The sequence below is a fragment of the Anomaloglossus baeobatrachus genome, chromosome 1 (genome assembly GCF_048569485.1).
Source record: "Anomaloglossus baeobatrachus isolate aAnoBae1 chromosome 1, aAnoBae1.hap1, whole genome shotgun sequence".
NCBI lineage: Eukaryota > Metazoa > Chordata > Amphibia > Anura > Aromobatidae > Anomaloglossus > Anomaloglossus baeobatrachus.
In genome coordinates, this window is record NC_134353.1 from 458,700,999 (window position 1) to 458,715,008 (window position 14,010).

Consider the following 14,010-nt stretch of genomic DNA (forward strand, 5'->3'; position numbering starts at 1 on the left):
TGTTTGTGTGTGCACCTCATCCTGGCCTTTGGAGATTACCTGGAAGCATTGCTCCCGCATGGGTGCAATACTCTGTGGTGCCTGACCAGGTCAGGGGCGCCACATCATCTGTCTCCGAGACCGTGAATGCCGAACAGTGTGTTGTCTGCCGGGTGCTCGGGTTCGGCATATTGTGGATCGGATAGACAGATTGCTGGGTGGGGCTGGGGAAAACCCAGCGGTCATGGTGCACATTGGTACTAATGACAAAGTTAGAGGCAGGTGGAAGGTCCTTAAAAATGATTACAGGGAACTAGGAGAGAAGCTGAAGTCCAGGACCTCCAAGGTGGTGTTTTCAGAAATACTACCGGTGCCACGAGCATCACTAGAAAGACAGCGGGAGCTTAAAGAGATAAATATGTGGCTTAGAAATTGGTGCAGGAAGGAAGGGTTCGGGTTCATGGAGAACTGGGCCGACTTCTCAGTCGGCTACAGGCTCTACGGTAGGGTCGGGCTGTACCTCAATGGGGAAGGTGCAGCTGTGCTGGGGGAGAAAATGGTCAGACGGATGGAGGAGCTTTTAAACTAGGATCGGGGGGGAGGGAGGGTAGTGGAGCAAATAAGGGGATAGATAGAGCAGATAGAGACAGGGAGAAGGTAGGGGTCAATGAAGGATTAGGGGGGGATGGGACATACAAGGAATGTAGGGAGGCTAGGAGTAATAAAGGTGTTAATAGGATTAAATGTCTACTGGCAAATGCAAGAAGTCTTGCAAACAAAATGAATGAATTGGAGACTCTTATGTCAACCATGGATTATGATGTGGTGGGCATTATGGAAACCTGGCTGGATGAAAGCCATGACTGGGTGACAAACATACAGGGTTATAGTACATTTAGGAAGGACAGGAAAGGCCAAAAAGGTGGTGGGGTGTGTATATTTATCAAATCTAACCTAAAACCTGTGTTGTATGATGACATTGAGGGGAACAGCAACAATGTAGAGTCAGTATGGGTAAATGTACATGGGGAGGGGAATAATGGAAAAATGCTAATTGGAGTTTGCTATAAGCCTCCTAACATACCTGAACAAATAGAGGGTGAAATGCTGGAACAAATTGAAAAGGCAGCTAATAATAATAATCGGGTTCTTATTATGGGGGATTTCAACTATCCAGACATACAGTGGGACATAGAATCTTCTGGTTCTGCTAAAAGCTGTAAGTTCTTATCTACCATTCAAGACCATTTCCTCTCTCAGATGGTAGGTGAACCGACCAGGGGAGATAATTTGCTAGATCTGGTCCTGTCAAATAGACCGGATACAATTTCAGATCTACAGGTCCGGGAGCACTTGGGCACCAGCGATCATAATATGGTAAGCTTCGACATAATATTCAATAGAACATTTCAAAGGGGGAATGCTAAAACCTGGAATTTTAGGAAAGCTGATTTCAACAAATTAAGGGAAGAGCTTAAATGTGTAGATTGGGACAGAGTCATGGTAACTGGGGATACCGAACATAAATGGGGTAAGTTTAAGGATATACTACTAGAGTCCTGTAAAAAACGTATACCCTCTGGTAATAAAATGTCCAGGAATAAAAAGAAACCACTATGGATAAATAAGACTGTACAAAGTATAATAAAACAAAAACAAAGGGCGTTTAAAATCTTAAAGGCTGAGAATACAGAAATAGCATTGCAGGAGTATAAAGATATCAATAGGCAATGCAAAAAAGAAATCAAACAAGCAAAACTAGCTACTGAAACAAAAATCGCCAATGACATTAAAATAAATCCCAAAATCTTTTATAAATACATTAATGCCAAAAGGAAAACAAAGGATAGTATCGGACCCTTAAAATATAATAACAAGTTAGTTATAGAGGACAAACAAAAGACTGAGATATTAAATAGGCATTTCTCATCTGTATTCACCAAGGAACTGACTGTACCAGGGATCATTCAACAAGTGAAAAATCAAAGTCCACCACCCGATATAATTAATTTAACACAAGATGAAGTACGCCTACGTCTGAGTAAATTAAACATTGACAAATCCCCAGGGCCAGATGGCATTCATCCACGAATATTGAGGGAATTGAGCTCCGTAATCGACAGACCGCTGTATCTCATCTTTTTAGACTCACTTGTAACAGGGTTGGTGCCTCAGGATTGGAGGATTGCTGATGTGGTACCGATATTTAAGAAAGGTAAGAGGGTAGATCCAGGCAACTACCGTCCAGTAAGCCTGACATCAGTAGTATGCAAAGTTTTTGAGGGCATTTTAAGGGATGACATGCAAAAATATATTGCAGAAAATAATATGATAACTGACAAACAGCATGGATTCATGAAAGATAAGTCGTGTCTAACCAAACTGTTGGGGTTCTATGAGGGGGTAAGTTCAAACCTGGATATTGGTAATGCAGCTGATGTGATTTATTTGGACTTTGCAAAGGCATTTGATACTGTACCACATAATAGCCTTATACTAAAGCTCCAGAAGCAAGGACTAGGGGACACAATATGCAACTGGGTAAGGAATTGGCTAAAAGATAGGAAACAAAGAGTAGTCATAAATGGTACATTCTCTAAATGGGCTATAGTCAGCAGTGCGGTGCCGCAGGGATCTGTGCTTGGACCGATTCTTTTTACTCTCTTTATTAATGACCTTGTGGATGGGATTGATAGTAAAGTGTCAGCCTTTGCCGATGACACCAAACTATGTAGGATATTAAAAACTGACCTGGATAGTACAATATTACAAAAAGATCTGGATAAGATGTCAGAATGGGCAGATACTTGGCAAATGAGATTTAATGTTGATAAATGTAAAGTAATGCACCTAGGACGGAGTAATCCTATAGCTGCGTATACATTAAATGGAAGTAAACTCGGGACTACAGAACAGGAGAAGGACTTGGGTATTCTCATTACAAATAAGCTGAGCAGCAGCACTCAATGTCAAGCAGCAGCTGCTAAAGCAAACAAGATTTTAGGGTGTATAAAAAGAGAGATTAGATCCCGTGATCCCAACGTATTGTTACCCCTCTATAAATCACTTGTAAGGCCACATCTGGAATACGGGATCCAGTTTTGGGCTCCACATTTTAAAAAGGACATTCAGAAGTTAGAGTCAGTTCAAAGGCGGGCAACTAGACTATTACAAGGAATGGAAGGCCTCCCATATGATGGCAGGTTGAAAAAGTTAGATATGTTTAGCTTAGAAAAAAGACGTCTCAGAGGAGATCTCATTTATATGTATAAATACATGTGTGGTCAATATAAAGGACTGGCACATGACTTATTTCTTCCGAAAACAATACTAAGGACCAGGGGGCACTCACTGCGAGTGGAAGAAAAGCGATTCCGACACCTAAATAGGAAAGGGTTCTTTACAGTTAGAGCGGTCAGACTGTGGAATACACTACCACAAGAGGTAGTAATGGCAGATACTATAACAGCTTTTAAAAAAGGGCTGGATGATTTCCTCAGTACACAAAACGTTGTTGGTTATAAATGACTTAGTGACTAAATGTAGAACTGGTGGAGGAAGGTTGAACTAGATGGACCTAGGTCTTTTTTCAACCTAAGTAACTATGTAACTATGTAAGGGTATAGGTGAGGGAGTGCAGAAACCAAGACATAAGAAACTAAGGGATATGATAAACGAATAGTGTAATAGAGCAGAACCATAATCATGCTTGTGAGATTGTCTGGCCCAACGTCCCTGTATCCTGCCCTGTCCATGGGCCATGATTGGTTGGAAAGAGACCCCAAATGTATTGCTCTTAGGGATATACTGCACATGTTATCCCTAGGCCAGACTGAGATACATTTGAAGGATCTGCTGCGATGTATGACACAAGTTTATATGTTGAATAATTATGCAGTTACAGAGACACCATATCAGCGATTACTATACAAGATACCAGACACCAAGACAGAGCAGAAAAAGATCAGAAAAGAAAGTGGGTTGTCAATGTGAACCATTTGCTAGACTAGTGTCTAGCATAGCTGAAAACAAGGAACTATTCACACTTGGCATATGAGACGCATAAAGAATGGTTTGGTAAATACCTTCTGGTCCTTTCTGGGACATTTCTGCTATATCTCTGAACTTTTATGATGCACTTATCAAAGTGGGGGACAAACAGCTCTGGAGGGTATTCAGCACTGGGGTAGGGGGAGGTACAGGTCTGGGAGCTATATAGAGCACTAGAGTGGGGGGAAAAGAGAGTTCTGGTGGGTATACAGTAATAGGATCAGGTGACAGACAGTTCTGAGTGATATACAGCACTTGCGTCAGGGGATAGACAGTTCTGGTGGTATATAGCACTGGGGTGGGGTGAATAGACAGGTCTGGGGGTATACAGCACTGGGGTGGGGTGAATACACAGTTCTGGGAGTATACAGCACTGGGGTGGGGTGAATAGACAGTTCTGGGGGTATGCAGCACTGAGGTGGGGTGAATAGACAGTTCTAGGGGTATATAGCACTGGGGTTGGGTGAATACACAGTTCTGGGAGTATACAGCACTGGGGTGGGGTGAATAGACAGTTCTGGGGGTATGCAGCACTGGGGTGGGGTGAATAGACAGTTCTATGGGTATATAGCACTGGGGTTGGGTGAATACACAGTTCTGGGAGTATACAGCACTGGGGTGGGGTGAATAGACAGTTCTGGGGGTATGCAGCACTGGGGTGGGGTGAATAGACAGTTCTAGGGGTATATAGCACTGGGGTTGGGTGAATAGACAGTTCTGGGGATATATAGAGCACTGGGGTGGGGTGAATAGACAGTTCTGGGGCTATACAGCACTGAGGAGGGGTGAATAGACAGTTCTGGGAGTATACAGCACTGGGGTGGGGTGAATAGACAGTTCTGGGGGTATATAGCACTGGGGTGGGGTGAATAGACAGTTCTAGGGGTATATAGCACTGGGGTTGGGTGAATAGACAGTTCTGGGGATATATAGAGCACTGGGGTGGGGTGAATAGACAGTTCTGGGGGTATACAGCACTGGGGTGGGGTGAATACAGTTCTGGGAGTATATAGCACTGGGGTGAGGTGAATACAGTTCTGGGGGTATATAGCACTGGGGTAGGGTGAATAGACAGTTCTGGCGGTATACAGCACTGGGGTGGGGTGAATAGACAGTTCTGGGGGTATATAGCACTGGGGTGAGGTGAATAGACAGTTCTGGGGGTATATAGCACTGGGGTGGGGTGAATAGACAGTTCTGGGGGTATAACAGCACTGGGGTGGGGTGAATAGACAGTTCTGGCGGTATACAGCACTGGGGTGGGGTGAATAGACAGTTCTGGGGGTATATAGCACTGGGGTGGGGTGAATAGACAGTTCTGGGGATATATAGCACTGGGGTTGGGTCAATAGACAGTTCTGGGGGTATACAGCACTGGGGTTGGGTGAATAGACAGTTCTGGGGGTATATAGCACTGGGGTGGGGTGAATTGGCAGCTCTGGCGGTATACAGCACTGGGGTGCGGTGAATAGACAGTTCTGGGGGTATATAGCACTGGGTGGGGTGAATAGACAGTTCTGGAGGTATACAGCACTGGGGTGGGTTACATAGACAGTTCTAGGGGTATACAGCACTGGGGTGGGATGAATAGACAGTTCTGGGGATATACAGCACTGGGGTGGGGTGAATAGATAGTTCGGGTGATATACAGAACTGGGGTGGGTTGAATAGACAGTTCTGGGGGTATGCAGCACTGGGGTGGGGGGAATAGACAGTTCTAGGGGTATATAGCACTGGGGTTGGGTGAATAGACAGTTCTGGGGATATATAGAGCACTGGGGTGGGGTGAATAGACAGTTCTGGGGCTATACAGCACTGAGGAGGGGTGAATAGACAGTTCTGGGAGTATACAGCACTGGGGTGGGGTGAATAGACAGTTCTGGGGGTATATAGCACTGGGGTGGGGTGAATAGACAGTTCTAGGGGTATATAGCACTGGGGTTGGGTGAATAGACAGTTCTGGAGATATATAGAGCACTGGGGTGGGGTGAATAGACAGTTCTGGGGGTATACAGCACTGGGGTGGGGTGAATACAGTTCTGGGAGTATATAGCACTGGGGTGAGGTGAATACAGTTCTGGGGGTATATAGCACTGGGGTAGGGTGAATAGACAGTTCTGGCGGTATACAGCACTGGGGTGGGGTGAATAGACAGTTCTGGGGGTATATAGCACTGGGGTGAGGTGAATAGACAGTTCTGGGGGTATATAGCACTGGGGTGGGGTGAATAGACAGTTCTGGGGGTATAACAGCACTGGGGTGGGGTGAATAGACAGTTCTGGCGGTATACAGCACTGGGGTGGGGTGAATAGACAGTTCTGGGGGTATATAGCACTGGGGTGGGGTGAATAGACAGTTCTGGGGATATATAGCACTGGGGTTGGGTCAATAGACAGTTCTGGGGGTATACAGCACTGGGGTTGGGTGAATAGACAGTTCTGGGGGTATATAGCACTGGGGTGGGGTGAATTGGCAGCTCTGGCGGTATACAGCACTGGGGTGCGGTGAATAGACAGTTCTGGGGGTATATAGCACTGGGTGGGGTGAATAGACAGTTCTGGAGGTATACAGCACTGGGGTGGGTTACATAGACAGTTCTAGGGGTATACAGCACTGGGGTGGGATGAATAGACAGTTCTGGGGATATACAGCACTGGGGTGGGGTGAATAGATAGTTCGGGTGATATACAGAACTGGGGTGGGTTGAATAGACAGTTCTGGAGGTATACAGCACTGGGATGGGGTGAATAGACAGCTCTGGAGATATACAGCACTGGGGTAGGGTGAATAGACAGTTCTGGGGGTATATAGCACTGGGGTGGGGTGAATAGACAGTTCTGGGGGTATAGAGCACTGGGGTGGGGTGAATAGACAGTTCTGGGGGTATACAGCACTGGGGTGGGGTGAATAGACAGTTCTGGCTGTATACAGCACTGGGGTGGGCTGAATAGACAGTTCTGGGGGTATATAGCACTGGGGTGGGGTGAATAGACAGTTCTTGGGGTATACAGCACTGGGGTGGGGTGAATAGACAGTTCTGCGGGTATACAGCACTGGGGTGAATAGACAGTTCTGGAGGTATACAGCACTGGGGTGGGGTGAATAGACAGTTCTGGGGGTATACAGCACTGCGGTTGGGTGAATACACAGTTCTGGGGGTATATAGCACTGGGGTGGGCTGAATAGACAGTTCTAGCGCTATACAGCACTAGGGTGGAGTGAATAGACAGTTCTGGGGGTATACAGCACTGGGGTGGGGTGAATAGACAGTTCTGCGGGTATACAGCACTGGGGTGAATAGACAGTTCTGGAGGTATACAGCACTGGGGTGGGGTGAATAGACAGTTTTGGGGGTATACAGCACTGCGGTTGGGTAAATACACAGTTCTGGGGGTATATAGCACTGGGGTGGGCTGAATAGACAGTTCTAGCGCTATACAGCACTAGGGTGGAGTGAATAGACAGTTCTGGGGGTATACAGCACTGTGGTGGGGTGAATAGACAGTTCTGGGGGTATACAGCACTGGAGTGGGGTGAATAGACAGTTCTAGCGCTATACAGCACTAGGGTGGAGTGAATAGACAGTTCTGGGGGTATACAGCACTGGGGTGGGGTGAATAGACAGTTCTGCGGGTATACAGCACTGGGGTGAATAGACAGTTCTGGAGGTATACAGCACTGGGGTGGGGTGAATAGACAGTTCTGGTGGTATACAGCACTGGGGTGGGGTAAATAGACAGTTCTGGGGGTATACAGCACTGGGGTGGGGTAAATAGACAGTTCTGGGGGTATACAGTACTGGGGTGGGGTGAATAGAGAGTTCTGGGGGTATAAAGCACTGGGTGTGGGGGGACAGGACATACAGCACGGCGGGATGTCGATGCTTCGGCACCTGTCTTCATCTGTGGGTTGAGCCTAGAATGTATGGGCACCTTCCATGTTAGTGGGCGTGACCAGCTTCATGACAAATTAAGTCATACCTGGAAGGAGCCCGTACATTCTAGCATCTACCTTTTCTATTGGACGCAGTGCACACTGCGTGCTAGCTCCGGCCACTTAGGCCCTGCAGACCGCAGAGAAGGCTGCGTTCAGGTGTGGATGTAAGAGCCATCAGCCAGGGAAGTTCGGCTGCCGGCATGAGCGCTGCAGGCCCTGGAACGTGGCCGCGGGCCGCAGCATACATCACCGCCCCTGCTGAAAGGTGCTGACGCCGTCCCTGGCCGCTGGGGATACTCAGAGTGCTGCATCAGTCGGCCCAACAGCGCCCCCCCCCCCCCCCCCTGACACTGCGCCCGGGCCAGATGCCCCACTAGATACGCCTCTGGATATAACTCTCTGGTTTAACCTGTTTCTGACACTGGACGTACTGGGTAAGCCATGCTAAGTCATGCTTTAACAACGGATGACGTACCCAGTACGTCATGCTTTTATGTAATCATCGTGACTGCGGTGACAGTGATTACATGAAATTGCCTGACAATTTTGTCAGCAGGGCACATGCCCTAGTCACCATGGGGGGTTTGTCACCTCCCCACAATGACGATCGCTGTGATTAGCTGTTAAATTCTGAAACCTTTATGTCCAGCTATGATCGGTGCTACAACAATACCGATCATAGGCTAGAGCTAGGAGACCACAGCATCTGTAGCGCCACTGAGCCACACAGGGCACTACTAGGAACTGCATCCTCACAGGGATGCAGGGCCTACCACCAGGGACCTGGAACACCAGTGCCAGCAGCAGCTAGACACACCAAAATCTTAGTTACCATTCCACACCAGGGGTAATTGGTTAGGCTAGTTTCCCACTTGTGTTGGGTCCAATCCGCCGGGTCCGTCGATGCGACGTTTTGACGCATCCGTCGTTTTTGTGTTGTCGACAGATGCAACGGATCCGTTTTTTCACAGGAATCCGTTAGCGGATTCCTGTGAAAAAACAGATCCGTTACATCCGTTGCGTCTGTTAGGCGTCCGTTAAACAGAATGCGTCGGATCCGTTGTATTTTTTTCTGTTTGGGACAGCCCAATGGGAGTTCTGACCAGCCATCTGTAGAGGCTGCCAGAGAAAGAAGAAAAAGATGGATGTCGTTACAGGGAAGATTATACAAGCGTACATCGAGTTTTCTTATCAAGCAAATCTCTTTGTGTTTACAGTTCTCGAAAAGGAGCAGCAACATCGTAGGTGTCGCCTTCGCCATTTCTGGGCCCACCCCATTAACGATGTACTCCATGGCATTTTTACCACACTATATTTAGAGTTAAGGAGCCATCCGGACAAATTTTTCAGATACGTCAGAATGTCTACGGCAATGTTTGACCACTTGGTGGAGTGGGTGGAGCCTCTCATACGTCGCAGCGACACCTTTTGCCGGCTGGCAATAACTCCTGCAGAGCGTCTCATGATAACTCTCAGGTAAGCCAATTGTATTGTGATACCCATCATGTGATGTAATGGTTGTTCTGTTGGGATTGGTAATTAATTTTTATGTTTTTATTTTACAGATTTTTGGCGACAGTGCAGTCTTACTCTTCGTTGCATTACCAGTTCCGGGTTGGAATCTCAACTATTTCAGGCATCGTAAGCACAACTTGCCGTGCATTATGGGATACCTTAAATGAAGAATATATTCCGCAACTAACGGAACAACTCTGGATGTCCACTGCAGCCCAGTGTCATGAAATCTGTTACTTCCCCAATTGCTGTGGTGCGGTGGACGGAAAACATGTTCGAATTGTGAAGTCGGCACGCACCGGATCCAAATACTTATAAGAAATTCTTTTCTGTAGTCCTCATGGGGATTTCCGATGTAAATTATAAATTCTTGGCAGTAAACATTGGAGCCTATGGAAGAACGAATGACTCCCAGGTTTTTAAAACCTCTTCCATGGGCCGCAATCTATATGGAGACCAATTCCGCTTCCCACCACCCAGACCACTTCCCCAAACTTCTGGTCCACCCCTGCCTTTTGTCTGCCTTGGTGACGAGGCATTTCAAATGGACAAACACCTACTAAAACCCTATTCCAGTCGTGTGTTGACACATGAAAAAAGAATCTTTAATTACCGATTAAGTCGTGCACGGCGCATGGTGGAGTGCGCATTTGTACTGCTTACGGCTAAGTGGAGAGTTATGACAACAGCCATAAATGTTAAAGTAGAAACTGTGGATGAAATCATTAAAGCCTGCATCGTGTTACATAATTATCTGTCAACCAATGGTGTAACTCCTGTGGAAGAGGAACTGTCCAATAGTAATCTGCCACAATACACAAACATAACCTTCCGCAGCACTAGGCAAGTAATTGCAATCCTCGACCAATTTGCTGCTTATTTTATCTCTGAAGTGGGGAGACTGGAGTGGCAGGACACAATGATCTGATGTTCTTTTCTTTAATTCCGTTATTTTTGTACAATTGTTTCATGCTTTAATCTTTCAGATGTATTCAAATTAGTAAAATTTCAATAATTCCACTTTCAGATTTTATAAAATTTATTATAGTGTTTTGTGCACAGTAGCTCAGTGGTTAGCACTGCAGTCTTGCAGCCCTGGAGTCCTGGGTTCTAGTCCCACTAAGGACAACATCTGCAAGGAGTTTGTATGGTCTCCCAGTGTTTGCGTGGGTTTCCTCCGGGGTCTCCGGTTTCCTTCCACACTCCAAAAACATGCAGATAGGGAATTTAGATTGTGAACCCCAATGGGGACAGTGTTGCCAATATATGTAAAGCGCTGTGGAATTAATAGCGCTATATAAGTGAATAAATTTTATTATAACAATTTTTGATATATTGTTTTTGGAAACCATTTATGAAAACCACACTTTAAAAATGTTAATAAAAACAAATGTTAACAAAATGTGCTACTTCATTAAAAACAAGAGACAACATATAAATAAAATAAAACAGAATTTATTACATTCCAATACAAATTTAACAAAAAATTATAAATTATCTATGTGGGGTGGAGATATCGCTGGAGGTGCTCGCAGGACTGACCCCTTCAACATGTGGTGTATTAAGAGAGGATGGGGAAGGAGAAGGTTGGGTTACAGTTAAAGAAGATGAGGGTGTGGAAAAACAAAGGGAAGTTGTTGGAAGAAAAGGGGTTGGAATAGAAGATGGCTGAGGGCTAGGAGATGGCTGAGGGATGGGAGATGGGTGAGGGACGGAAGACGTAAAGGTGGGTATGGCAAAAGATGGTTGGGTTTGGATTAAGAGGGGTGAAGAAGCAGAATGCTGGTACGGGGAATGGGGTGTAGGTGTAGAAGACAGTGAGGAAGGGCATGGACTTGCGACAGGCATGACATGTGGAGACAGGGAATGAAGGGATGTTTGGACAGAGTAAGTATGCTGGGAAGGGATGGTGTGCTGGGTGGATATTGAAGAGTGGTAATAATGGGCAGGGGACTGGTAATGGGCAGGAGGCTGAATCAGGGCAGGGGGCTGAATCGGGGCAGGGGGCTGAATCGGGGCAGGGGGCTGAATCGGGGCAGGGGGCTGAATCGGGGCAGGGGGCTGAATTGGGGCAGGGGGCTGAATTGGGGCAGGTGGTGGAGGAGGAGGGGCTGTGGGACGAGGTGGTGCAGTGGTGGTAGGGGGTAATGGATTAAGTAGCATAATAGCATTCTGGAAAGCCCTCATCACATGTATTTGCTGGTCAGACGGTAGGTTTTCCAGCTGACCGATTATAGAATGAAAATAATGCTGGCTAGGTGTTTGTCTTACAGCTGAAAGCACCTGATCCATCTTGCTGGTCAACTCATGTAAACTATGGTTTATTAGGTTGAAGCCAGCAATAATTTGGTCAGATAATACTTTAATAAAACTATGGATGGATGCATTCAGATGTAAGAATTCGGCACTGCCCCTATCCTGTCCCCTCTGGCGCTGTCACACCGAAGCAAACGCTGTTCGAGTGTCAGGAGTGTCAGAGGGGTTGGATAAGGGAACACCTACTCGCTGACCAGCCTCATGTAATGAGGTCTGCCAGTATGCTGCTGGGCAGGGTGGGTAAGATGGGAAATATGGGAGGGTAGAGCATGAGGGATCAGAGGTAGAGGTGGAAGGGACGGAGGGATCTGAAGTAGAGGTGGAAGGGAGGGAGGGATCAGAAGTACAGGTGGAAGGGAGGGCGGGATCATAAGTAGAGGTGAAAGGGAGGGAGAGAGCAGCAGTAGAGGCATCACAGGGCATGTTGGAGGGGTCACCGGTGACGGTCACTTCAGGAATCACTCCAGGAGGGTGCTGGACTGATGCAGGCTCCATGGTGTTCATGACTGTTCTGTGGGAGAAAACCAAAATAAAAATAAAATCAATGAAAATTGGTTCTTGAACTTTTCACTAGCATGCTGTTGGAGAAATATGTTAAAAATAACTACATTCCAAAATCAACAAAAACCATTGTAATTACCTTCTTGGTATCATCGTGCTTCTTAGGAATGCAAGGGCTCTGGCGCCTTTGTATTGGGAGCCCTTGCATCCTGCCGATCCACTGGGAGCCTGCATGTCCTTGTTGTAGTCCCTCCTGAAGCGATCACGTAGGGACCGCAACCACATTGTCAGATGTCTCACTGAAAATAGGTAGAGACACAAGGTTAACCCTTGAATAGGGAATCTGACAACGACTTTTTGTGAACTAGTTTACTTACGTGCTTTTGCTTTTGTCCTGTCAGTGAGATCCTCTCATCCATCGATTAGTTCTGAAGCAACCTCTTCCCAGAGCCGTCGAGTGATTACACAATCACCATGGAGGTGGTCTTGCATGTCCCACAACGGCTGCCGAGCATGGACAAGGTTGATGAGGAGGTCCACGTCTATTCCTGAATCCTCCCCATCAGATTCCTCGTCCTGCCTCCATTATGAAACCTGTGGAATGGACAAAAAAAATCAAACCATGATTTAAGTAATAATGCATTTTATAAATTGTCAAAGCCTCCTTAAATAACAAAAATTTGTTAAAAAACAGAAACTCACACGCTGGCGACCACCGCCGCGCCCTCGACGACCCCGGGAGCCGCTTGGAGGATCTCTACGGCGGACAGGAAGTGCAACCCAAAAATAGAAAAAATACATTAGCGACAGACAAACCTATTGTTGTCAGTAACTTTTCAATATGTGTTGTGCAGGCATGTATACCCTGTGATGCATCATATGGTAATGATAGCAACTTGTGATTGGTTTTGAGATGTGTCGTGTTTGCATGTGTGGTGTAATGTTTCTGATGTGATTCGAGTAGATATACTTACATCCTGCGAGCGTTCTCCACTCATTTCTCCACCCCATCCTCCTTCTGGGAGCCCCTGTCCTGCAGCTTCCTCCTCCTATATGCAAATTTAACAATTGTTAATAGTAGTTGCGGACAACAGATTAAAAACCAAAATGTACTTGAAAATTTCATCTGCACTCGCTGACGCCTTTCAGGGGGGCTCTCAGAAGAAGACATTCTAAAACGGCTTACGTTTGGGCTATTTGAAAAAAAAAACCCACAACATTAGAAATAAAGCTTCGGGACCACTCACCTGTTAAGTTGGGCTGAAAAGATACTTACATGTGGGTTACCACTTGCGCTGGACGGGGTTGGTGTTGGGTTGGGTTCTTCAAACTTTTTTCAAGTTTTGGCTATTGGGAAAAAACCAACACATTAGAAACCCCAACTCACACACACCCTGCACCCCCAACTCACACACATCCAGCACCCCCAAATCACACACCCAACACCCCCAAATCACACACATCCAGCACCTGCAAATCACACACACCCTGCACCCCCAAATAACACACACTCAGCACCCTCATGCCCTGCATATATCACACAGCCAGGCTGTACTTCTTCCTCAGTCTCAGCATCTCCTGCCCGGTTCCTCCCACACGGTCACATGGGCATGAGTCATCGCAGATCCTAGCACTAGATGCAGTTTTTTCCTCTCAGCAGCAGCTTCTGCTCTGCCCCTGCTGCGCTGCTGCTCATAAACTCTGGTGCTCCCC

At 46.6% G+C, this 14,010-nt stretch overlaps 1 long non-coding RNA gene across 1 annotated transcript; it reads right to left on the reverse strand.

Annotated features, from left to right (window-relative positions):
- Positions 1–10,955: 10,955 nt before the first annotated feature.
- LOC142294867 (uncharacterized) lies at positions 10,956–13,670 on the reverse strand. Its single transcript, XR_012751311.1, has 4 exons — positions 13,000–13,670; positions 12,675–12,891; positions 12,437–12,596; positions 10,956–12,307 (listed from the first exon to the last, which is right to left on the reverse strand). It is a non-coding gene; the product is annotated as an uncharacterized LOC142294867 (long non-coding RNA).
- Between the last annotated feature and the right edge of the window lie 340 nt (positions 13,671–14,010).